Source organism: Phyllobates terribilis, unplaced genomic scaffold (genome assembly GCF_046119375.1).
Source record: "Phyllobates terribilis strain yellow unplaced genomic scaffold, ASM4611937v1 Scaffold_3__8_contigs__length_932513732, whole genome shotgun sequence".
NCBI lineage: Eukaryota > Metazoa > Chordata > Amphibia > Anura > Dendrobatidae > Phyllobates > Phyllobates terribilis.
Genome location: NW_027362763.1, coordinates 279,618,570 through 279,645,774, shown reverse-complemented (window position 1 = coordinate 279,645,774; position 27,205 = coordinate 279,618,570).

Sequence of the window (27,205 nt, the reverse complement as noted above, 5' to 3'; positions counted from 1 at the left end):
ATATTTCGCTCGAACAAAATGGAGTTTGTTTGCCGATGGGCTTGATAAGATTACAATATTTATTGAATGCAGGCAAGAGTGAAGCATTGTGAAGGTTACTTGGAAGCTTGCATCTGTATTTCAGTAAATGTAGTTGGGAGTTTTGTGAAGAATAATGAAGTTCACAATGCTGAGCAGTACAGGCAGACACTTATCCATCATTCAATACTATCAAGGAGTTGATTGATTGGATCCAATTTTGTTCTGCAGCAGGATAATGACATAAAAAATACAGCCAATGTCATTAAAAACCATCTTCTGCTTAAAGAAGAACAAGGAGTCCTGAAAGTGATGACATGGTCCACAAAGAGCCTCGATCTCAACATCATTAAGTCTATCTAGTATTACAAGAAGAAACAGAATTATTTGTGTAAGCCGATGTCCACAGAAGATCTGTGGTAAGTTCTCCAAGATGTCTGGAACAACCTCCCTTCAGAGTTCCTTCAAAAACTGTGTGTAAGTCTACCTAGAACAATTGATGCATTGATGATGCTTTGAAGGCAAAGGGTGGTCATACAAAATATTGAGTTAATTCACATTTCTGTTTTTCCATGTACTTTGTTAATTAAAGTAAATAAACTATTAACACTTCTGTTTTTGAAATCATTCTTACAATGAATCTTTTTCCACACCTGCCTGAAACTTTTGTACAGTACTTGCATAATTCTTACAATCTCAATTTTCACTCTGACCACTAGCTTTTTTTAGTAATCACATTTATCATAAGCATCCATAAATTGGAGCTGAACAAAAAAAGTTTTTTCTGCTGGGAGATTACTGTGACATCTCCTATTGTGAATGATGGATACAGTAATATCTACTGTAAAAAGAGTTGTTACTAGTTATGAGTGAGCACTAAAATGCTCAGGTGCTCGATGCTCGGGTCGAGCGTATTGGAATACTCGGGTGCTCGACCGGAGCAACGAGCCCAATGTAAGTCTATGGGAAACTCGAGTATTTTTCAGGCGGCTCCCCCCGGCGGTCTGCAGAAGGCCTAAAAATTGCCCAAATCTATAAAAACAGTGCTCAAATGACATGGGGACAGCATGGGGAAGACCCCTGGAAGCATTTCTGACTCCCTGGTCACTTCTGTCAACAACATTGTCAGAGGTATTACACCACTTTTAGAGACTCACAATAAAACATACCAAAACGAAAAAAATGGATTTTCCTGGGAAATATGTTAAGGAACATCCTCTCCAGAGTAATGGCTTGTATATAAAGCAAAATAAATAACCAAAAACAAAAATTCTCCTCCACACCTTGGGCTATGTTCACACGTAGCATTTTTGATGCATTTTTTCACTGTTGCATTGCTCTCAATCGTGACAAATGCATGTTTCATTTATGAAGGAGGGACTCTTAAAGTCACAAAGCCTATTTTTATAGGGCCATCAGGCGGCCTTTACTATTCTTAAAGGACCAGCAGTCGGCCCTCACTATTCTTACAGAGCCATCAGCCGGCTATGTTTTATTGTTCCCATTACTAAAGAGTGGGTCTCCTATACTGTTATTGCGTATGCAGTGAGTGCCAGGGCTGCCCAAATTTGGATGCACCCCAATACCACTTTGAAAATTTGGATGCACCCCAATACCCCTTTGAAGAGACTTACAGGAGGGCCTCCTGAAAACAATGTTCCCATTATTAGGAAGTAGGTCTCCCATTGTGTTTGCCTATGCAGTGAATGCAAGGGTTGCCAAAAATTTGGAGGCACTTCAATGCCCCTTGGAAGAGACATGGAGGTCAGAGGTCCTCCTCAAAACAATGTTCCTATTATTAGGAAGTGGGTCTCCCATAGTGCTGGCCTATGCAGTGAATGCAAGGGTTGCCAAAAATTTGGAGGCAACCAATGCCCCTTGGAAGAGATGTGGAGGAGAGCCTCATAAAAAAATGTTCCCATTAGAAAGGAGTAGAGATGAGCGTTGTTCTACTCGAACTGTTCGCCAATCTCAAATTCGAGCTGTTTTGGGCGGTGTTCGAGCCGTTCCGCGAACACGAACAATTTGAGAAAAATTCGGCTGTTCGAGGTTATGTTCAATAACTGTTCGTGCACCAAAATCATAACTGGATTTTTTCTCAGTAATGCTGAAAATTAATGTTAATACGCAGTTTGAGTGTACAGCGGGGTGGGGGGAGGGGCAGGGGATGGATCTCTGCAGGAACAATGAAGATCTCCATTTTTTTTTTCTCTTTCCCGCATTTACAGTGGGGAGGTGCAATCTGTCAGCCTATCAGCAGCGCACACACGGAGCGAAGTGCTTTTTTTCACACAAGCAAGGGCATGTGTCATTGGCAGTGTATGTCACATGTCCTTGCCCTATAAGACCAAGCCATTTTCCCCGTCGCCACCATTTTCTCACTGCTGCAGCTGCGTGTTAGATGGCACCGCTGTTGCTGTGTGCGCTATACCTTGTTAATTTCACGCCAATTTTCGCACAAATCTACAGATAGCTTGGGAGTAGGGAATAGTTGTGATTGCAGTCCTTTTAAGGACTAGGTTACAGCATTTCCTACGACTTTTATCAGGCAGGTCTGTGCTCTTAAATAGATAGATTGTGGGAGTAAAGACTAATTGTAATTGGAGTCCTTTTCAGGACTAGGTTACATCAGTTCCTATCAGTTTTTGCCAGGCAGGTATGTGCCAGTGCTGTGCAAGTTTTTTTCACAGCATTTGGCTGAATCTAGCAAAGCTAATCCTTTTTGGCCTATTGCAGAGTGTGTTAGTCAGTGGAGTAGCCTATCTGTGTTGCAAGATATACCACCTGTGTATAGAATACCAATTTTTTTACTGCACCTAGTGAAGTAAAATCTTTTGGGCATAGCATCATTCTATTAGTCCATCTATACTGACCTCCATCAGGTTGCAAACTGAATATATTTTTTTCTGTATCTACCTCTGAAAAAATATTGGGCTTCTAGCTGTGTGTGGGACTTGTTGTATTAGTCCATCTATACTGACCTCCATCAGGTTGCAAACTGAATATATTTTTTTCTGCATCAACCTCTGAAAAAATATTGGGCTTCTAGCTGTGTGTGGGACTTGTTCTATTAATCCATCTATACAGACCTCCATCAGGTTGCAAACTGAATATATTTTTTTCTGCATCTACCTCTGAAAAAATAATGGGCTTCTAGCTGTGTGTGGGACTTGTATTAGTCCATCTATACTGACCTCCATCAGGTTGCAAACTGAATATATTTTTTTCTGCATCTACCTCTGAAAAAATATTGGGCTTCTAGCTGTGTGTGGGACTTGTTGTATTAGTCCATCTATACTGACCTCCATCAGGTTGCAAACTGAATATATTTTTTTCTGCATCTACCTCTGAAAAAATATTGGGCTTCTAGCTGTGTGTGGGACTTGTTCTATTAATCCATCTATACAGACATCCATCAGGTTGCAAACTGAATATATTTTTTTCTGCATCTACTTCTGAAAAAATATTGGGCTTCTAGCTGTGTGTGGGACTTGTATTAGTCCATCTATACTGACCTCCATCAGGTTGCAAACTGAATATATTTTTTTCTGCATCTACCTCTGAAAAAATATTGGGCTTCTAGCTGTGTGTGGGACTTGTTGTATTAGTCCATCTATACTGACCTCCATCAGGTTGCAAACTGAATATATTTTTTTCTGCATCTACCTCTGAAAAAATATTGGGCTTCTAGCTGTGTGTGGGACTTGTTCTATTAATCCATCTATACAGACCTCCATCAGGTTGCAAACTGAATATATTTTTTTCTGCATCTACCTCTGAAAAAATATTGGGCTTCTAGCTGTGTGTGGGACTTGTATTAGTCCATCTATACTGACCTCCATCAGGTTGCAAACTGAATATATTTTTTTCTGTATCTACCTCTGAAAAAATATTGGGCTTCTAGCTGTGTGTGGGACTTGTTGTATTAGTCCATCTATACTGACCTCCATCAGGTTGCAAACTGAATATATTTTTTTCTGCATCAACCTCTGAAAAAATATTGGGCTTCTAGCTGTGTGTGGGACTTGTTCTATTAATCCATCTATACAGACCTCCATCAGGTTGCAAACTGAATATATTTTTTTCTGCATCTACCTCTGAAAAAATAATGGGCTTCTAGCTGTGTGTGGGACTTGTATTAGTCCATCTATACTGACCTCCATCAGGTTGCAAACTGAATATATTTTTTTCTGCATCTACCTCTGAAAAAATATTGGGCTTCTAGCTGTGTGTGGGACTTGTTGTATTAGTCCATCTATACTGACCTCCATCAGGTTGCAAACTGAATATATTTTTTTCTGCATCTACCTCTGAAAAAATATTGGGCTTCTAGCTGTGTGTGGGACTTGTTCTATTAATCCATCTATACAGACATCCATCAGGTTGCAAACTGAATATATTTTTTTCTGCATCTACTTCTGAAAAAATATTGGGCTTCTAGCTGTGTGTGGGACTTGTATTAGTCCATCTATACTGACCTCCATCAGGTTGCAAACTGAATATATTTTTTTCTGCATCTACCTCTGAAAAAATATTGGGCTTCTAGCTGTGTGTGGGACTTGTTGTATTAGTCCATCTATACTGACCTCCATCAGGTTGCAAACTGAATATATTTTTTTCTGCATCTACCTCTGAAAAAATATTGGGCTTCTAGCTGTGTGTGGGACTTGTTCTATTAATCCATCTATACAGACCTCCATCAGGTTGCAAACTGAATATATTTTTTTCTGCATCTACCTCTGAAAAAATATTGGGCTTCTAGCTGTGTGTGGGACTTGTATTAGTCCATCTATACTGACCTCCATCAGGTTGCAAACTGAATATATTTTTTTCTGCATCTACCTCTGAAAAAATATTGGGCTTCTAGCTGTGTGTGGGACTTGTTCTATTAATCCATCTATACAGACCTCCATCAGGTTGCAAACTGAATATATTTTTTCTGCATCTACCTCTGAAAAAATATTGGGCTTCTAGCTGTGTGTGGGACTTGTTGTATTAGTCCATCTATACTGACCTCCATCAGGTTGCAAACTGAATATATTTTTTTCAGCATCTACCTCTGAAAAAATATTGGGCTTCTAGCTGTGTGTGGGACTTGTTCTATTAATCCATCTATACAGACATCCATCAGGTGGCAAACTGAATATATTTTTTTCTGCATCTACCTCTGAAAAAATATGTGGCCTTCTAGCAGTGTGTGGGACTTTCTCTATTAGTCCAGCTATACTGACCTCCATCAGGTTGCAAACTGAATATAATATTTTACTGCATCTAGCTCTGAAAAAATATTTGGCCTTCTTGCAGTGTGTGGGACTTTCTCTATTAGTCCATCTATACTGATCTCCATCAGGTTGCAAATTAAAAATAATTTTTATCTGCATCTACAGTACCTCTGAAAAAATATTTGGGCTTCTAGCTGTGTGTGGGACTTGTTCTATTAGTCCATCTATACTGACCTCCATCAGGTTGCAAATTGAATATAATTTTTATCTGCATCTAGCTCTGAAAAAATATTTGGCCTTCTAGCAGTGTGTGGGACTTTCTCTATTAGTCCATCTATACTGACCTCCATCAGGTTGCAAATTAAAAAATATTTGGCCTTCTAGCAGTGTGTGGGACTTTCTCTATTAGTCCATCTATACTGACCTCCATCAGGTTGCAAACTGAATATATTTTTTTTCTGCATCTACCTCTGAAAAAATATTGGGCTTGTAGCTGTGTGTGGGACTTGTTCTATTAATCCATCTATACAGACCTCCATCAGGTTGCAAACTGAATAAAAAATTTTTCTGCATCTACCTCTGAAAAAATATTTGGGCTTCTAGCTGTGTGTGGGACTTGTTCTATTAGTCCATCTATACTGACCTCCATCAGGTTGCAAATTGAATATAATTTTTTTCTGAATCTAACCCAGCCAATAGTTTTGGCCTAATACCACAGTTTGGCCACTCAGCTCTGCTCGGTTCCCATCCATTGTTTTTTTGTGCAAACAACTCCAGAGTTGTGAATTAGTTAACCACCAAAATGAGTGGAAAAAGGCCTGCTGCTGGTGGAAAGGGGAATAGGCGTGTTGGGAAGGGGAAAAAAGGTTGTGTCCGTGGGGTAGGTGTTGAAGGAACAGTAACATCTGCAGAAGAAAGACCATCTTCCAGCCAAACTAAAATGTCTACTTCTTTTAGCGGACAATGTGATAAGATCCCTTTCTTACGGCCACGCCAATTGCTACAAATTCCAGATGAGGCACAAAAACAGCAGGTGCTTCAACGGATATCAAGTGCTCCTTTAAGTGGGCTCTCCTCCACATCAACTTCAACATCACAAATACTCCAGTCCTCAAAGGTGTCACCCCAATCGCACTTGCTTCCTCACAGCTCCCAAATCTCCAGCTGCCCCTCTGAGTATGAGGTAGAACAGATGGTTGAGTCTGCAGAGCTGTTTACTCATACTACAGCCTGGGAATCAGAGGTCGACTCCAGCGCTTCTGTGAATCCAGACGAGGAAATTATCTGCACTGATGCCCAGAATCTTTATGAGTCGGATCCAAGACCAGACGCAGAAGGTTCTGACCATAATGTAGACCCTCATTCCCAAACTGTAACTCCTGTTGGTGGAGACAATGAGGAAGACGATGATAAGACTCAAATACCTGATTGGAGCGACAACTTTAGTTTTTTGTCAGGGCAGGAACAGGTTGGCTCTGAGGACGACGGGTGTGATAACGCACAGGGTGATGATGATGAGGTTGGAGATCCCACTTACTGTCAACCCACAGTCAGCCAAGAGATGAGGTCAGCAGAGGAGGTGGAGGAAGATGCTAATGACGACGAGGTCAGGTTGCGCCTTCCTGGACAGAGACGTAGTACTGGAAGCACGTCAACAACTGCATCCTCAAACACAACTCTGCCTCTCACCACAAGTCGTGGTGGCTCTTCAGGTCGCATGGGTGCTAAGCCTTGCATAGCCTGGGCATTTTTTCAGATCGATAAAGATGACCCAACTCGTGTTATCTGTAACATTTGTCAGCAAAAGCTAAGTAGAGGCCAAAAAATACATAGTTTGAGTACTTCATGCATGAACCGGCACATGGACATGAAGCATAAGTTACAGTGCGAAGCTCAGTGTGCTACAATGCGGCCTAGCCGGCCGGGCCAACCACCGTCTGCCATATCTTGTGCATCCGCGGCCTCTTCATCCTCTGTGACTGGGGGGACAGCAGTCACACCTGTTTTGGGGCGCAGACCTGCCACCTCTTTACCCGCAACAGCCAGCGTGATTGGCAGGTCATCATTTTCTTTGGAGGCGGTAACACCATCTGGTGTTGAGCGCTGTCCGACATCGATAGCACCACCTTTGGATCAAGGCAACCTAACATGTCCGCCTGCATCTTCCTCACAGACCGGCAGTTTGCCGGGGACACCCTTATCAACCCCGTCTAAGCACAATAGCCAGCCCTCGGTCCCTCAGATGTGGACAAGTAAAAGACCATTTCCTCCTACCCATGAGAAAGCTAAGAGGTTGAATTTCACCATCTGCAAGCTCTTGGCTACAGAAATGCTGCCTTTCCGCCTGGTGGATTTTCGAGACCTTATGTCTGTCGCAGTGCCCCAGTACCAGATGCCCAGTCGGCACTACTTCTCAAAGAAAGTTGTGCCTGCGCTCCACCAGCATGTCGCACACAACATCACCGCTTCTTTGACAAACTCTGTGTGTGACAGGGTGCATTTCACCACAGACACTTGGACGAGTAGGCATGGACAGGGGCGTTACATGTCGCTGACTGGGCACTGGGTAACTATGGTGACAGCAGGACAAGGGGCTGCTGTCCAAGTCTTGCCGTCCCCACGAGTTGTGCATCAATCCTCTTTATGTCAAAGTTCCTCCACTGCTTCTGCCTCCTCAACCTCCTCTCGGTCTTCCACCTGCACCCAAAGCCTGTCTGGTCATGCCACAAGCTTTCTAACTGCGCAGAAGGGATCCTGCACACCTCCTTACTATGCTGGCAGTAGGGCTCAACGTCATCAGGCGGTTTTTACATTGAAATGTCTGGGAAATGTGAGTTACACAGCTGAGGAGTTGTGGTCAGCTCTGGAGAACCAATTTCATGAATGGTTGTCTCCACTGGACCTGAAACCAGGGAAGGCCGTGTGCGACAATGCTGCAAACCTGGGTTCGGCCCTTCGCCGGGGCAATGTCACACACGTGCCTTGTATGGCTCACGTGTTGAACCTGGTTGTCCAGCAATTTTTAGCCCACTATCCCAGACTAGATGGCCTTCTGCAGAGGGCACGGTCGCTGTGTGCTCACTTCCGCCGTTCGCATCCCGCAGCTCAGCGACTTACATCTCTACAGAAGTCGTTGGGCCTGCCACTTCACCGGCTAAAATGCGATGTGCCTACCCGGTGGAATTCAACTCTGCACATGTTGCAGCGACTGTGGCAGCACCGACAAGCCCTGGTGCAATACGTTCTGACGTATAGCCTGGGCCAACGAGATTCAGAGGTGGGGCAAATCACGCTGTAGGAGTGGTCTCAGATCAGGGACCTATGCACCCTTCTGCACAGTTTTGAAATGGCGACGAAGATGTTTAGTGCTGACGATGCCATTATCAGCATGGCTATTCCGGTGATTTACATGCTGGAGCACATGTTAAACAGAATTCGGAGTCAGGTGGTGGCACAAGAGGAGGTGGAGGAAGTAGACGAGGAGGAGTTGTATGCGGAAGGGCTAACATCCGCAAGGTCCAGACGGTCGGCAGCACCAAGGCGGCAGGCATGTGAGGGTGGGGGAGATGGGTTTACCAGGGCGCATGGTAGCAGCCAAACTAGTGAGGAAGGTGCAGGAGCCCAGGAAGAAGTGGAGGACGAACTGATGGAAGACTCATCAGATGAGGGAGACCTTGATCACATTTCTGTTGTGCGAGGTTGGGGGGAGAGGACAGAGGAAGGAAGCATGATTGTTACCTCGCCACCAACACAACAGGGACTTGGTGCTCCTGGATAATGTTGAGCCACCCCCGTAGTGTTCGAGTTCGGTTCGGTTCGTCGAACACCCGTGTGTTCGCCGAACTGTTCGTCGAACTGTTCGTCGAATACCTTCGAACACCGTTAAAACCAATGGCAGGCAAACAAAAACACATAGAAACACATAGAAAACACCTTCAAAGGTGTCCAAAAGCTGACAAACTGCTCAGAAGACATAACTAACACATGGAAAAGTGACAAGTACATATAGTCATGCGAAAATAAAAGAGGTGGAGGAGTAAAAGGAGGGGGAGACACAGATATAGGCATGTCATGCCCTTCTAAAATCCAAAAAGTGAGAAGCCGACACGGCCAGTCCGCTCCTGCCCGTGCCACCTCCGTGTCGCCGGGTTTGTGCCAGAGCCGCGGTGAACCCTGACGGCCAGCCCCCCTCTCCCAATACTGGTGCCTGTCCGCTGGTGGGTCGAGCGAGCCCCCCTGTGGTGGAGGCAGCTCTAAGCTTTTTAATTTAAATTGTCTCTCTAATTTGAATGAATACACTTTAAATCCATTTACAAGGATCTATTGGAGGGCAAGTCTCATGCCAGCAGCCGCGGTAATTCCAGCTCCAGTAGCGTCCACTAAAGCTGCTGCAGTTAAAAAGCTTTTATAAGGATCGAGCTCGGCTGTCCACCGCAAGGCATCCTACTGCCAGTCCCAGCCCCTATGCCTTGGGGTGCCTCCTGATGCTCTTCACTAAGTATCCCATGGTCCCGAAGCATTTCCTTTGAAAAAATTAAGTGTCTAAACTACAGGTGGTGCAGCTTGCTTAACAGCCGGGATAATCCGCTCACTAGCAGACACTGCTACTAGGCACAAAGTATTTCCTGGGCTAGATGCAGTTAAAAATTTGTAATTAGATACTCTCGTTGGATGCTGAGAAAGCATTCCATAGAGTCTCCTGCACGCCATATATGATTCTCTTAAAAAGCTTGGGGTAGGGGTCTAGGGGACCCTTTTATAGCCAAAATCACGGCCCTGTATCGCAATACGTCACCTAGGCTGAAGATAAATGGAACTGTAGCACCCTGAGGGCTCGGTTGCTACAGACGTATTGCACCTCACCCAGAGGTGTGATATCTCACTCTCAGGTAAGGATGGAGTGTGGATCAGGACCCGACACCTGCATGCATTACACCACATTGCCGTGTGGCAGGGCGACCAATATGCCCCTGAGATGGGCACGACGGTCCCTGTCCCTGGCTGGAGTGGGGGGAGGGAACACTGAGGAAGGGGAACCCTGTAGTGCAGGAGCAGGGAGGAAGCAGTTCCTGGGTGCATTGAGAAGGGAGTATAAAAGGTGGGCACCATCTTAGTTCAGTGCAGAGAAGTCTGAGCGGAAGTGGCAGGGAGCAGGGGCTCTGCATGAGCTCTGCTCCGGAGGCGGGCCTAGTAACAGAGGCCCAGGCCTGGAAGAGGGAGAAGGAAGGAAGAGGAGCGGAGAAGGCTCCAGGAACGAGGAATGAAGGGATCCCAGGGGTGCGGACGGGCGAGTCACCACCGCACGCCCGAATCCACCTGCGTGGAGGGGTCAGGCCAAAGGGGGAGACCGGTCCCCGAACTAGTGGAGGCAGGAAACGACCCTCAGCTAGAAACCGGAGGCTCTGACATTTTATGTGGCGCAGCCCCTCGCTACACCCGCTAGGAAGGCACCACATAGTGTCAGGGAAACTGGCGCCAAGTTTACCAAGAGGAGGCCCGAGGCAGCCGGACAGAAGTGTTGGTAAGAAAGGCCAGACAAAGGACGCACAAAGGGGGTCCTGTGAAGTGCTCCAAAGTTATCTGGGAGTTGTCTGAGCCCCTCACCTGGTGAGCACAGTACGACGTGGGCAGCCGTTACCTGCAGACGTGGTCTGGATAATAAGAACTGTGAGTAAAGGCCCTGAACTGCATCACTGACTCCGTGTCGTTACTGCTGCTGCCCTGCACCATCACCCCCATCCTCCGCATACACTGCCCTGAGGCTATACTCCTCCCGTGGGGAGTTATGCTACGCTCTGCTGCACCCACAACACCAGCCTCAGTGGTCTGCCCTGTAGCGGCGGTTCACTCTGACCGCAATCCACGGGTGGCGTAGTCGGACATTTAAACATGAAAACCACATAAAAAGTTCCGCCACTGGTTTGACCGCCCTGAGCCACGGAACTGGGTTGCCGCCACGAAGACTACAACCACCAGCATCCACCAAAAAGGGTCCGGCTCCGGGTGTCCCAAGGCCCAGGGGGTGCGTCAGAACATTTTCATCACCTTTCACAATCACCAATGGGACAAGGCAGTGATGTCCTCTGTCCCCTCTCTTATACATCCTAGTGACGGAGCACCTGATCTCATCAATTCGCCATAACCCCAATATTACTTGGATTGAGGTGGGAGGCACCGAGTACAAGTGCTCTCTATTTGCTGATGATGTCCTAGTATATATCACTCAATCACATATATCCATCCATGCTGTTATGGCTGAAATAGATCACTTTGTTACATGGTAAAATTTTAAAATCAATGCAGCGAAGTCTGAGGCCCTCGATGTCTCCCTCCCCAAATCCATATAGGATTCCATCCAGACCAACTTTCCCTTTGCCTGGCCCTCACAGGGTATCAAATACTTAGGAATTCCTATTCATAGAGACCTCTCCCATCTATGTTATCTTAATTTTGGGCCCTTTATTGAACAACTCCATACAGACCACGGTTGGCAAGTTAGAACTGTAAGATTCACTACGTGAACCACTGGTGTTTTGTGGAAAAGCACATGTACACTGCGTTCCAAATTATTATACAAAAAGTGTTTAGGAGTGATAAGGGAAGAATTTGTTTGTTTGTCAGTTAAACTCATTGATGGTGATGTGTGTCAGGGCTCTTTATATCACTGTAAGCAATTGCAGACACCTGTGCTAATTAGTTTGGCAGGTGTGTCCAATGAAAGGCAAGACTACTTAAGAAGGCTCTCTCACATTATTAAGCAGCCTACATTTTCTGCCAAAATGGGAAAGAAAAAGGATGTGTCGGCTGCTGAGAAGCAACAAATTGTGGAGTGTTTAGGTAAAGGCATGACTACAATCAACATTGTGCGATGATCAGGATGAAGTGTCTTGGCAATCAAGAAGTATGTAGCTGATTCACAGTACACACGTGTGCGTGCTGATAAGGGCAAATTGAGGACTCTTTCCTACAGGCAATTACGTCAGGTTGAAAGAGCAGCGGCAAAAAAGCCTTGTCATAGCAGCAGACAAGTTTTTGAAGCTGCTGGTGCCTCCAACGTCCCCCGAACAACAAGATGCAGGGTCCTTCAGAGGTTTGCAGCTGTGCATGCGCCATCCTGTCGACCTCCTCTATCCACTTCACACAAGCAGAAACGGCTCCAGTGGGCCAAACATTACATGAAGACTGATTTCAAAACTGTTTTGTTCACGGATGAGTGCCGTGCAGCGCTCGATGGTCCAGATGGATGGAGTGGAGGATGGCTGGTTGATGGACACCCCACGCAAACACGGCTACAGCGCCAACAAGGAGGAGGAGGAGTAATGTTTTGGGCTGGAATCATGGGGAGAGAGATTGTCGGCCCCTTTAGGATCCCTGAAGGCGCTAAAGATGAACTCCATAATGTATGTGGATTTTCTCAAACAGCACTTCCTGCCATGGTTCAAGAAGAAGAACCGTGTATTTCACAGCAAGATCATTTTTCTGCATGATAATGCACCATCTCATGCTGCACATAAAACATCTGCATCTCTGGCTGATATGGGCATAAAAGGGGACAAACTTATGGTGTGACCCCCATGCTCCCCTGACCTCTACCCCATTCAGAACCTTTGGAGCATCATTAAAAGGAGTGTCTATGATGGCGGGAGGCAGTTCACATCTAAGCAACAGCTCTGGGAGGGTATTCTGTCCTCATGCAAAACAATTGAAGCAGAAACCATCCAAAACCTGACAAATTCAATGGACGAGAGAGTTCAGAAGCTCCTTTCGAACAAGGGGTCCTATGTGAAAATGTAACATCACCTAGAATAAAGTTTTGAGTTGAAAACTGTTTGATTTCAGTTTCTAACAACCTGCTAATGCTTATAATTTCAAAAATGACCATTTTTTTGGTCTTTATTAAAATGAAAAGGTTGATCGAAAAGTTTGGGGGATCTAAGAGTGTGGCAACCCAGTAGTCATGATTACTTCGAATTCTGACAATATGAGGGTCATGCTGCAGGTAGTGCAGCAAGAAGGCACTTATGTGCCTTGCGCATCTCGGAGCCCCAAAATTATTTTCCGGGCTAGATGCAGCTAAAAATTATTTTTAATTTTAAATCTGGTGAAGCTTATTATAGATGGCCTAATAGGATCAGTGCTGCACACTGCTACAAAGCCCAAATTATTTTCCAGTCAAGATACAGATAAACATGATTAGTAATTTGAAAGCTTAAAACGGTTGGTAGGGTGATTTTAACCAATCATCAAGCTTTTACTCTCCCCAGGATGACACAGGGGTAGAAAAGTCATTTCGGATCCATGATTTGTTCATCTTTATGAACGTGAGTCTGTCTACATTATCAGTGGAGAGCCGCGTGCGCTTATCTGTCAGCACACCACCAGCAGCGCTGAACACACGTTCAGACAGAACGCTGGCTGCAGGGCATGACAAGATCTCCAAGGCGTAAGTGGCTAGCTCCGGCCATTTATCCAGATTGGAAGCCCAAAAAGAGCAAGGGTCCAGTGACACAGTCGTGGCTTCAATGTTTACTTGGAGATACTCCTGTACCATCGTCTCTAGGCGTTGACTATGTGTCAGACTTCTTGTCTCCTGTGGCCTTGCAAAGGATGGGCTAAAAAAGTGGTGAAATGATTCCGCAAAATTGATGTTACCAGCAGATACTGTGGTTCTGTTACGGTTTGAGTGCTGAACACTTGACGGTCCCACGGTTGGCAAGTTGGAACTGTGAGATTCACTACGTGCACCACTGGTATTTTGTGGAAAAGCACATGTAAGATTCTGCAACAGTCTCTGCTGATACTCCTGCATGCGTGCATCCCTTTCTATGGCAGGAATAATTTCTGCAAATTTACTTTTGTACCGGGGATCTAACAGTGTGGCAACCCAGTAGTCAGGATTATTTCTAATTCTCACAATTCGAGGGTCATGTTGCAGGTAGTGCAGCAAGAAGGCACTCATGTGTGTTGCGCATCCAGGAACACCAAGTCCCTGTTGTGTTGGTGGCGAGGTAACAATCATGCTTCCTTCCTCTGTCCTCTCCCCCCAACCTCGCACAACAGAAATGTGATCAAGGTCTCCCTCATCTGATGAGTCTTCCATCAGTTCGTCCTCCACTTCTTCCTGGGCTCCTGCACCTTCCTCACTAGTTTGGCTGCTACCATGCGCCCTGGTAAAACCATCTCCCCCACCCTCACATGCCTGCCGCCTTGGTGCTGCCGACCGTCTGGACCTTGCAGATGTTAGCCCTTCCGCATACAACTCCTCCTCCTCTACTTCCTCCACCTCCTCTTGTGCCACCACCTGACTCCGAATTCTGTTTAACATGTGCTCCAGCATGTAAATCACCGGAATAGTCATGCTGATAATGGCATCGTCAGCACTAAACATCTTCGTCGCCATTTCAAAACTGTGCAGAAGGGTGCATAGGTCCCTGATCTGAGACCACTCCTCCAGCGTGATTTGCCCCACCTCTGAATCTCGTTGGCCCAGGCTATACGTCAGAACGTATTGCACCAGGGCTTGTCGGTGCTGCCACAGTCGCTGCAACATGTGCAGAGTTGAATTCCACCGGGTAGGCACATCGCATTTTAGCCGGTGAAGTGGCAGGCCCAACGACTTCTGTAGAGATGTAAGTCGCTGAGCTGCGGGATGCGAACGGCGGAAGTGAGCACACAGCGACCGTGCCCTCTGCAGAAGGCCATCTAGTCTGGGATAGTGGGCTAAAAATTGCTGGACAACCAGGTTCAACACGTGAGCCATACAAGGCACGTGTGTGACATTGCCCCGGCGAAGGGCCGCACCCAGGTTTGCAGCATTGTCGCACACGGCCTTCCCTGGTTTCAGGTCCAGTGGAGACAACCATTCATGAAATTGGTTCTCCAGAGCTGACCACAACTCCTCAGCTGTGTGACTCACATTTCCCAGACATTTCAATGTAAAAACCGCCTGATGACGTTGAGCCCTACTGCCAGCATAGTAAGGAGGTGTGCAGGATCCCTTCTGCGCAGTTAGAAAGCTTGTGGCATGACCAGACAGGCTTTGGGTGCAGGTGGAAGACCGAGAGGAGGTTGAGGAGGCAGAAGCAGTGGATGAACTTTGACATAAAGAGGATTGACGCACAACTCGTGGGGACGGCAAGACTTGGACAGCAGCCCCTTGTCCTGCTGTCACCATAGTTACCCAGTGCCCAGTCAGCGACATGTAAAGCCCCTGTCCATGCCTACTCGTCCAAGTGTCTGTGGTGAAATGCACCCTGTCACACACAGAGTTTCTCAAAGAAGCGGTGATGTTGTGTGCGACATGCTGGTGGAGCGCAGGCACACCTTTCTTTGAGAAGTAGTGCCGACTGGGCATCTGGTACTGGGGCACTGCGACGGACATAAGGTCTCGAAAATCCTCTGTGTCCACCAGGCGGAAAGGCAGCATTTCTGTAGCCAAGAGCTTGCAGATGGTGAAATTCAACGTCTTAGCTTTCTCATGGCTAGGAGGAAATGGTCTTTTACTTGTCCACATCTGAGGGACCGAGGGCTGGCTATTGTGCTTAGACGGGGTTGATAAGGGTGTCCCCGGCAAACTGCCGGTCTGTGAGGAAGATGCAGGCGGACATGTTAGGTTGCCTTGATCCAAAGGTGGTGCTATCGATGTCGGACAGCGCTCAACACCAGCTGGTGTTACCACCTCCAAAGAAAATGATGACCTGCCAATCATGCTGGCTGTTGCGGGTAAAGAGGTGGCAGGTCTGCGCCCCAAAACAGGTGTGACTGCTGTCCCCCCAGTCACAGAGGATGAAGAGGCCGCGGATGCACAAGATATGGCAGACGGTGATTGGCCCGGCCGGCTAGGCCGCATTGTAGCACACTGAGCTTCCCACTGCAACTTATGCTTCATGTCCATGTGCCGGTTCATGCATGAAGTACTCAAACTATGTATTTTTTGGCCTCTACTTAGCTTTTGCTGACAAATGTTACAGATAACACGAGTTGGGTCATCTTTATCGATCTGAAAAAATGCCCAGGCTATGCAAGGCTTAGCACCCATGCGACCTGAAGAGCCACCACGACTTGTGGTGAGAGGCAGAGTTGTGTTTGAGGATGCAGTTGTTGACGTGCTTCCAGTACTACGTCTCTGTCCAGGAAGGCGCAACCTGACCTCGTCGTCACTAGCATCTTCCTCCACCTCCTCTGCTGACCTCATCTCTTGGCTGACTGTGGGTTGACAGTAAGTGGGATCTCCGACCTCATCATCATCACCCTGTGCGTTATCACACCCGTCGTCCTGAGAGCCAACCTGTTCCTGCCCTGACAAAAAACTAAAGTTGTCGCTCCAATCAGGTATTTGAGTCTTATCATCGTCTTCCTCATTGTCTCCACCAACAGGAGTTACAGTTTGGGAATGAGGGTCTACATTATGGTCAGAACCTTCTGCGTCTGGTCCTGGATCCGACTCATAAAGATTCTGGGCATCAGTGCAGATCATTTCCTCGTCTGGATTCACAGAAGCGCTGGAGTCGACCTCTGATTCCCAGGCTATAGTATGAGTAAACAGCTCTGCAGACTCAACCATCTGTTCTACCTCATACTCAGACGGGCAGCTGGAGATTTGGGAGCTGTGAGGAAGCAAGTGCGATTTGGGTGACACCTTTGAGGACTGGAGTATTTGTGATGTTGAAGTTGATGTGGAGGAGAGCCCACTTAAAGGAGCACTTGATATCCGTTGAAGCACCTGCTGTTTTTGTGCCTCATCTGGAATTTGTAGCGATTGGCGTGGCCGTAAGAAAGGGATCTTATCACATTGTCCGCTAAAAGAAGTAGACATTTTAGTTTGGCTGGAAGATGGTCTTTCTTCTGCAGATGTTACTGTTGCTTTAACACCTACCCCACGGACACAACCTTTTTTCCCCTTCCCAACACGCCTATTCCCCTTTCCACCAGCAGCAGGCCTTTTTCCACTCATTTTGGTGGTTAACTAATTCACAACTCTGGAGTTGTTTGCACAAAAAAACAATGGATGGTAACCGAGCAGAGCTGAGTGGCCAAACTGTGGTATTAGGCCAAAACTATTGGCTGGGTTAGATGCAGAAAAAAATTATTTTGAATTTGCAACCTGATGGAGGTCAGTATAGATGGACTAATACAAATAGTCCCACACACTGCTAGAAGCCCAAATATTTTTTCAGAGGTATTGTAGATGCAGATAAAAATTATTTTTAATTTGCAACCTGATGGAGGTCAGTATAGATGGACTAATAGACCAAGTCCCACACACCGCTAGAAGCCCAACTATTTTTTCAGAGCTAGATGCAGAAAAAAATTATATTCAATTTGAAACCTGCTGGAGGTCAGTATAGAAGGACTAATAGAACAAGTCCCACACACTGCTAGAAGCCCAAATATTTTTTCAGAGCTAAATGAAGAAAAAAATTATTTTTAATTTGCAACCTGATGGAGGTCAGTATAGATGGACTAATAGACCAAGTCCCACACACTGCTAGAAGCCCAAATATTTTTTCAGAGCTAGATGCAGAAAAAAATTATTTTTAATTTGCAACCTGATGAAGGTCAGTATAGATGGACTAATAGACCAAGTCCCACACACCACTAGAAGCCCAAATATTTTTTCAGAGCTAGATGCAGAAAAAAATTATTTTTAATTTGCAACATGATGGAGGTCAGTATAGATGGACTAATAGACCAAGTCCCACACACTGCTAGAAGCCCAAATATTTTTTCAGAGCTAGATGCAGAAAAAAATTATTTTTAATTTGCAACCTGATGGAGGTCAGTATAGATGGACTAATAGACCAAGTCCCACACACCGCTAGAAGCCCAACTATTTTTTCAGATCTAGATGCAGAAAAAAATTATTTTTAATTTGCAACCTGATGGAGGTCAGTATAGATGGACTAATAGACCAAGTCCCACACACTGCTAGAAGCCCAAATATTTTTTCAGAGCTAGATGCAGAAAAAAAATATTTTTAATTTGCAACCTGATGGAGGTCAGTATAGATGGACTAATAGACCAAGTCCCACACACCGCTAGAAGCCCAACTATTTTTTCAGAGCTAGATGCAGAAAAAAATTATATTCAATTTGCAACCTGCTGGAGGTCAGTATAGAAGGACTAATAGAACAAGTCCCACACACTGCTAGAAGCCCAAATATTTTTTCAGAGCTAGATGCAGAAAAAAATTATTTTTAATTTGCAACCTGATGAAGGTCAGTATAGATGGACTAATAGACCAAGTCCCACACACCACTAGAAGCCCAAATATTTTTTCAGAGCTAGATGCAGAAAAAAATTATTTTTAATTTGCAACCTGATGGAGGTCAGTATAGATGGACTAATAGACCAAGTCCCACACACTGCTAGAAGCCCAAATATTTTTTCAGAGCTAGATGCAGAAAAAAATTATTTTTAATTTGCAACCTGATGGAGGTCAGTATAGATGGACTAATAGACCAAGTCCCACACACCGCTAGAAGCCCAACTATTTTTTCAGATCTAGATGCAGAAAAAAATTATTTTTAATTTGCAACCTGATGGAGGTCAGTATAGATGGACTAATAGACCAAGTCCCACACACTGCTAGAAGCCCAAATATTTTTTCAGAGCTAGATGCAGAAAAAAAATATTTTTAATTTGCAACCTGATGGAGGTCAGTATAGATGGACTAATAGACCAAGTCCCACACACCGCTAGAAGCCCAACGATTTTTTCAGAGCTAGATGCAGAAAAAAATTATATTCAATTTGCAACCTGCTGGAGGTCAGTATAGAAGGACTAATAGAACAAGTCCCACACACTGCTAGAATCCCAAATATTTTTTCAGAGATAAATGAAGAAAAAAATTATTTTTAATTTGCAACCTGATGGAAGTCAGTATAGATGGACTAATAGACCAAGTCCCACACACTGCTAGAAGCCCAAATATTTTTTCAGAGCTAGATGCAGAAAAAAATTATATTCAGTTTGCAACCTGATGGAGGTCAGTATAGATGGACTAATAGAATGATGCTATGCCCAAAAGATTTTACTTCACTAGGTGCAGTAAAAAAATTGGTATTCTATACACAGGTGTTATATCTTGCAACACAGATAGGCTACTCCACTGACTAACACACTCTGCAATAGGCCAAAAAGGATTAGCTTTGCTAGATTCAGCCAAATGCTGTGAAAAAAACTTGCACAGCACTGGCACAGACCTGCCTGGCAAAAACTGATAGGAACTCATGTAACCTAGTCCTGAAAAGGACTCCAATTACAATTAGTCTTTACTCCCACAACCTATCTATTTAAGAGCACAGACCTCCCTGATAAAAGTCGTAGGAAATGCTGTAACCTAGTCCTTAAAAGGACTGCAATCACAACTATTCCCTACTCCCAAGCTATCTGTATATTTGTGCGAAAATTGGCTTGAAATTAACAAGGTATAGCGCACACAGCAACAGCGGTGCCGTCTAACACGCAGCTGCAGCAGTGAGAAAATGGTGGCGACGGGGAAAATGGCTTGGTCTTATAGGGCAAGGACATGTGACATACACTGCCAATGACACATGCCCTTGCTTGTGTGAAAAAAAGCACTTCGCTCCGTGTGTGCGCTGCTGATAGGCTAACAGATTGCACCTCCCCACTGCAAATGCGGGAAAGAGAAAAAAAAATGGAGATCTTCATTGTTCCTGCAGAGATCCATCCCCTGCCCCTCCCCCCACCCCGCTGTACACTCAAACTGCGTATTAACATTAATTTTCATCATTACTGAGAAAAAATCCAGTTATGATTTTGGTGCACGAACAGTTATCGAACATAACCTCGAACAGCCGAATTTTTCTCAAATTATTCGTGTTCGCCGAACGGCTCGAACACCGCCCAAAACAGCTCGAATTTGAGATTGGCGAACAGTTCGAGTAGAACAACGCTCATCTCTACTCCTGGATGCGCAACACACATGAGTGCCTTCTTGCTGCACTACCTGCAACATGACCCTCGAATTGTGAGAATTAGAAATAATCCTGACTACTGGGTTGCCACACTGTTAGATCCCCGGTACAAAAGTAAATTTGCAGAAATTATTCCTGCCATAGAAAGGGATGCACGCATGCAGGAGTATCAGCAGAGACTGTTGCAGAATCTTACATGTGCTTTTCCACAAAATACCAGTGGTGCACGTAGTGAATCTCACAGTTCCAACTTGCCAACCGTGGGACCGTCAAGTGTTCAGCACTCAAACCGTAACAGAACCACAGTATCTGCTGGTAACATCAATTTTGCGGAATCATTTCACCACTTTTTTAGCCCATCCTTTGCAAGGCCACAGGAGACAAGAAGTCTGACACATAGTCAACGCCTAGAGACGATGGTACAGGAGTATCTCCAAGTAAACATTGAAGCCATGACTGTGTCACTGGACCCTTGCTCTTTTTGGGCTTCCAATCTGGATAAATGGCCGGAGCTAGACACTTATGCCTTGGAGATCTTGTCATGCCCCGCAGCCAGCGTTCTGTCTGAACGTGTGTTCAGCGCTGCTGGTGGTGTGCTGACAGATAAGCGCACGCGGCTCTCCACTGATAATGGAGACAGACTCACGTTCATAAAGATGAACAAATCATGGATCCGAAACGACTTTTCTACCCCTGTGTCATCCTAGGGAGAGTAAAAGCTTGATGATTGGTTAAAATCACCCTACCAACCGTTTTAAGCTTTCAAATTACTAATCATGTTTATCTGTATCTTGGCTGGAAAATAATTTGGACTTTGTAGCAGTGTGCAGCACTGATTCTATTAGGCCATCTATAATAAGCTCCACCAGATTTAAAATTACTAATCATGTTTATCTGTATCTTGACTGGTAAATAATTTGGGCTTTGTAGCAGTGTGCAGCACTGATCCTATTAGGCCATCTATACTAAAGCTTCACCAGATTTAAAATTAATAATAATTTTTAGCTGCATCTAGCCCGGAAAATAATTTTGGGGCTCCGAGATGCGCAAGACACATAAGTGCCTTCTTGCTGCACTACCTGCAGCATGACCCTCATATTGTCAGAATTCGAAGTAATCATGACTACTGGGTTGCCACACTCTTAGATCCCCCAAACTTTTCGATCAACCTTTTCATTTTAATAAAGACCAAAAAAATGGTCATTTTTGAAATTATAAGCATTAGCAGGTTGTTAGAATCTGAAATCAAACAGTTTTCAACTCAAAACTTTATTCTAGGTGATGTTACATTTTCACATAGGACCCCTTGTTCGAAAGGAGCTTCTGAACTCTCTCGTCCATTGAATTTGTCAGGTTTTGGATGGTTTCTGCTTCAATTGTTTTGCATGAGGACAGAATACCCTCCCAGAGCTGTTGCATAGATGTGAACTGCCTCCCGCCATCATAGACACTCTTTTTAATGATGCTCCAAAGGTTCTGAATGGGGTAGAGGTCAGGGGAGCATGGGGGTCACACCATAAGTTTGTCCCCTTTTATGCCCATATCAGCCAGAGATGCAGATGTTTTATGTGCAGCATGAGATGGTGCATTATCATGCAAAAAAATGATCTTGCTGTGAAATACATGGTTCTTCTTCTTGAACCATGGCAGGAAGTGCTGTTTGAGAAAATCCACATACATTATGGAGTTCATATTTAGCGCCTTCAGGGATCCTAAAGGGGCCGACAATCTCTCTCCCCATGATTCCAGCCCAAAACATTACTCCACCTCCTCCTTGTTGGCGCTGTAGCCGTGTTTGCGTGGGGTGTCCATCAACCAGCCATCCTCCACTCCATCCATCTGGACCATCGAGCGCTGCACGGCACTCATCCGTGAACAAAACAGTTTTGAAATCAGTCTTCATGTAATGTTTGGCCCACTGGAGCCGTTTCTGCTTGTGTGAAGTGGATAGAGGAGGTCGACAGGATGGCGTATGCACAGCTGCAAACCTCTGAAGGACCCTGCATCTTGTTGTTCGGGGGACGTTGGAGGCACCAGCAGCTTCAAAAACTTGTCTGCTGCTATGACAAGGCTTTTTTGCTGCTGCTCTTTCAACCTGACGTAATTGCCTGTAGGAAAGAGTCCTCAATTTGCCCTTATCAGCACGCACACGTGTGTACTGTGAATCAGCTACATACTTCTTGATTGCCAAGACACTTCATCCTGATCATCGCACAATGTTGATTGTAGTCATGCCTTGACCTAAACACTCCACAATTTGTTGCTTCTCAGCAGCCGACACATTCTTTTTCTTTCCCATTTTGGCAGAAAATGTAGGCTGCTTAATAATGTGAGACAGCCTTCTTAAGTAGTCTTGCCTTTCATTGGACACACCTGCCAAACTAATTAGCACAGGTGTCTGCAATTGCTTACAGTGATATAAAGAGCCCTGACACACATCACCATCAATGAGTTTAACTGACAAACAAACAAATTCTTCCCTTATCACTCCTAAACACTTTTTGCATAATAATTTGGAACACAGTGTACATGTGCTTTTCCACAAAACACCAGTGGTTCACGTAGTGAATCTTACAGTTCTAACTTGCCAACCGTGGTCTGTATGGAGTTGTTCAATAAAGTGCCCAAAATTAAGATAACATAGATGGGAGAGGTCTCTATGAATAGGAATTCCTAAGTATTTGATACCCTGTGAGGGCCAGGCAAAGGGAAAGTTGGACTGGATGGAATCCTATATGGATTTGGGGAGGGAGACATCGAGGGCCTCAGACTTCGCTGCATTGATTTTAAAATTTGACCATGTAACAAAGTGATCTATTTCAGCCATAACAGCATGGATGGATATATGTGATTGAGTGATATATACTAGGACATCATCAGAAAATAGAGAGCACTTGTACTCGGTGCCTCCCACCTCAATCCACCTAATATTGGGGTTATGGCAAATTGATGAGAGCAGGTGCTCCGTCACTAGGATGTATAAGAGAGGGGACAGAGAACATCCCTGCCTTGTCCCATTGGTGATTGTGAAAGGTGATGAAAATGTTCTGACGCGCCCCCTGGGCCTTGGGACACCCGGAGCCGGACCCTTTTTGGTGGATGGTGGTGGTTGTAGTCTCCGTGGCGGCGACCCGGTTCCGTGGCTCAGGGCGGTAAAACCAGTGGCTGAACTATTTATGTGGCTTTGATGTTTAAATGTCCGACTACGCCACCCGTGGATTGCGGTCAGAGTGAACCGCCGCTCCAGGGCAGACCGCTGAGGCTGGTGTTGTGGGTGCAGCAGAGCGTAGCATAACTCCCCACGGGAGGAGTATAGCCTCAGGGCAGTGTATGCGGAGGATGGGGGTGATGGTGCAGGGCAGCAGCAGTAACGACACGGAGTCAGTGATGCAGTCCAGGGCCTTTACTCACAGTTATTATTATCCAGACCACGTCTGCAGGTAACGGCTGCCCACGTCGTACTGTGCTCACGAGGTGAGGGGCTCAGACAACTCCCAGATAACTTTGGAGCGCTTCACAGGACCCCCTTTGTGTGTCCTTTGTCTGGCCTTTCTAACCAACCCTTCTGTCCGGCTGCCTCGGGCCTCCTCTTGGTAAACTTGGCACCAGTTTCCCTGACCCTATGTGGTGCCTTCCTAGCGGATGTAGCGAGGGGCTGCGCCACATAAAATGTCACAGCCTCCTGTTTCTAGCTGAGGGTCGTTTCCTGCCTCCACTAGTTTCGGGGACCGGTCTCCCCCTTTGGCCTGACCCCTCCACGCAGGTGGATTCGGGCGTGCGGTGGCGACTCGCCCGTCCGCACCCCTGGGATCCCTTCGTTCCTCGTTCTTGGAGCCTTCTCAGCTCCTCTTCCTTCCTTCTCCCTCTTCCAGGCCTGGGCCTCTGTTACTAGGCCCGCCTCCGGAGCAGAGCTTATGCAGAGCCCCTGCTCCCTGCCACTTCTGCTCAGACTTCTCTGCACTGAACTAAGATGGTGCCCACCTTTTATACTCCCTTCTCAATGCACCCAGGGACTGCTTCCTCCCTGCTCCTGCACTACAGGGTTCCCCTTCCTCAGTGTTCACTCCCCCCACTCCAGCCAGGGACAGGGACTGTCGTGCCCATCTCAGGGGCATATTGGTCGCCCTGCCCCACGGCAATGTGGTGTAATGCATGCAGGTGTCGGGTCCTGATCCACACTACATCCTTACCTGAGAGTGAGATATCACACCTCTGGGTGAGGTGCAATACCTCTGTAGCAACCGAGCCCTCAGGGTGCTACAGTTCCATTTATCTTCAGCCTACGTGACGTATTGCGATACAGGGCCGTGATTTTGGCTATAAAAGGGTCCCCTAGACCCCTACCCTAAGCTTTTTAAGAGAATCATATATGGCGTGCCAGGAGACTCTATGGAATGCTTTCTCAGCATCCAACGAGAGTATCTAATTAGAAATTTTTAACTGCATCTAGCCCAGGAAATACTTTGTGCCTAGTAGCAGTGTCTGCTAGTCAGCGGATTATCCCTGCTGTTAAGCAAGCTACACCACCTGTAGTTTGGACACTTAATTTTTTCAAAGGAAATGCTTCGGGACCACGGGATACTCAGTGAAGGGCATCAGGAGGCACCCCAAGGCATAGGGGCTTGGACTGGCAGTAGGATGCCTTGCGGTGGACAGCCAAGCTCGATCCTTATAAAAGCTTTTTAACTGCAGCAGCTTTAGTGGACGCTACTGGAGCTGGAATTACGTGGCTGCTGGCATGAGACTTGCCCTCCAATAGATCCTTGTAAATGGATTTAAAGTGTATTCATTCAAATTAGAGAGACAATTTAAATTAAAAAGCTTAGAGCTGCCTCCACCACAGGGGGGCTCGCTCGACCCACCAGCGGACAGGCACCAGTATTGGGAGAGGGGGGCTGGCCGTCAGGGTTCTCCGCGGCTCTGGCACAAACCCGGCGACGCGGAGGTGGCACGGGCAGGAGCGGACTGAACGTGTCGGCTTCTCACTTTTTGGATTTTAGAAGGGCATGACATGCCTATATCTGTGTCTCCCCCTCCTTTTACTCCTCCACCTCTTTTCTTTTCGCATGACTATATGTACTTGTCACTTTTCCATGTGTTAGTTGTGTCTTCTGAGCAGTTTGTCAGCTTTTAGACACCTTTGAAGGTGTTTTCTATGTGTTTCTATGTGTTTTTGTTTGCCTGCCATTGGTTTTAACGGTGTTCGAAGGTGTTCGACGAACAGTTCGACGAACAGTTCGGCGAACACACGGGTGTTCGACGAACCGAACCGAACTCGAACACTACGGGGGTGGCTCAACACTAGAAAGGAGCAGGCCTCCTATACTTGTAATGCCCATGCACTAACTGTATGGACTGACAAACAATTACCCCTAGGGGGTATACATGAACATACTGTATAAAAACATTTTTTTACGGGCATCATAAACACCCTTTAAAAAAATTATGTGGGTGTTGCATCACTGACCACGGTCAACCTCATGATATAGTGGTGGAGGATGAGAAGAAGGGGAGGACAAGAGCAAATAGTCAAAATCAGGAAGTGTAGACCCATGTCTGGGTGTGAAAAGGTGCATGGGAAAACACCTCCCAAGAAAAGACACTGGATTTGAGATTAGGATACGCTGCTATAATTCGGTGGTGTTGAGAAATCTGGCCCAATCCAGCCCTTGTTCATTTTTATAAGAGTCAGCCTGTCAGCATTTTTAGTTGACAGCCGGATGCGCTTATCAGTTATAATTCCAGCAGCGGCACTAAAAACCTGCTCTGATAAAACGCTGGTGGCAGGACAGGCCAGGACCTCCAAAGCATAGAGAGCCAGTTCATTCCACTTATCCAGCTTGGATACCCAATAATTATAAGTCACAGAGGAATCAAAGAGGACGTTGGTACGGTCATCAAGGTACTCCCCCAGCATCTTCCCAAACTTTGCACTCCTTGTGAGAGTACCCCACGCCTCAGGGCCTGTGCGATGGGAGGGGCTGAGAAAACTCTCTCAGAACTTTGACAGTTTTTCCCTTCCTCTGCTGGATTGAAGTTGTGTCTCTCTCACCTGTACTCCTTGGTTGTCCAATGAAGTGTGCCCTCAATCGCCAATGTTTTTAGATTGGGAATTTTTTTAATAGTTCCACAACTAGGGCCTTCTAGTACAGCCCCATTTTTGTAGATCTGTCCGCCTCAGTAAAAAGAGATATAAAGTTCTCTTAGTAGCGTGTGTCTAGAATTGTTACCAACCAGTCATGACTGTCACCCAAATTTTGAGAACGTGAGGGTCATGGGAAAGACAGCATAACATAAACTCAGCCATGCGTGCCATATTACTAACAGGCAAGACTTCCATGTCCTCACCAAGAGGATGACTGACCATGCTCTATTCCTCCTCCTCCTCCTATCTGTCCTCTAACCATTCATTCTGAACAGACGGTATGACAGCTGTGCAGGTAGTACCGTCTATAGGGCATGAAACTAGCTCCTGTCCTTCCTCCTCCTCCTCCTCTTCTTCATTGTCACCCAATCCACGTTGGGATGAGATGAGGCTGGGCTGTGTGTAATCACCCTGTATGGTTCCTTGCTCCATCTCATCGTGCTCCGCCTGCAATGCATCCTCTTTGATTGTTAGCAGGGAGCGTTTCAGAAGACAGAGAAGCGGGATGGTGACGCTAATTATGGCGTCATCGCCGCTCACCATCTTGGTGGAGTCCTCAAAGCTTTGGAGGATGGTACATATGTCTGACATCCATGTCCACTCCTGAGTTCTTATGTGTGGAGTCTGAACTCAATACTGACAGCCTTGTTGATGCTGGTATTCAACAACTGCCCTCTTCTTCTCACAAATCCTTCCCCAACATCTGCAGTGTAGAGTTCCAATGTGTGGGGAATTCACACACCAGTCTGTGAGCTGGAAGCTGCAAATGATGCTGAAACTCGGCAAGGGTGGCGGAAGCTGTAGCTGACTTTCTAAAATGGGCAGACAGGCAGCATATTTTAACAAGCAGATCTGACAGCTCTGAGTAGGATTTGAGAAAT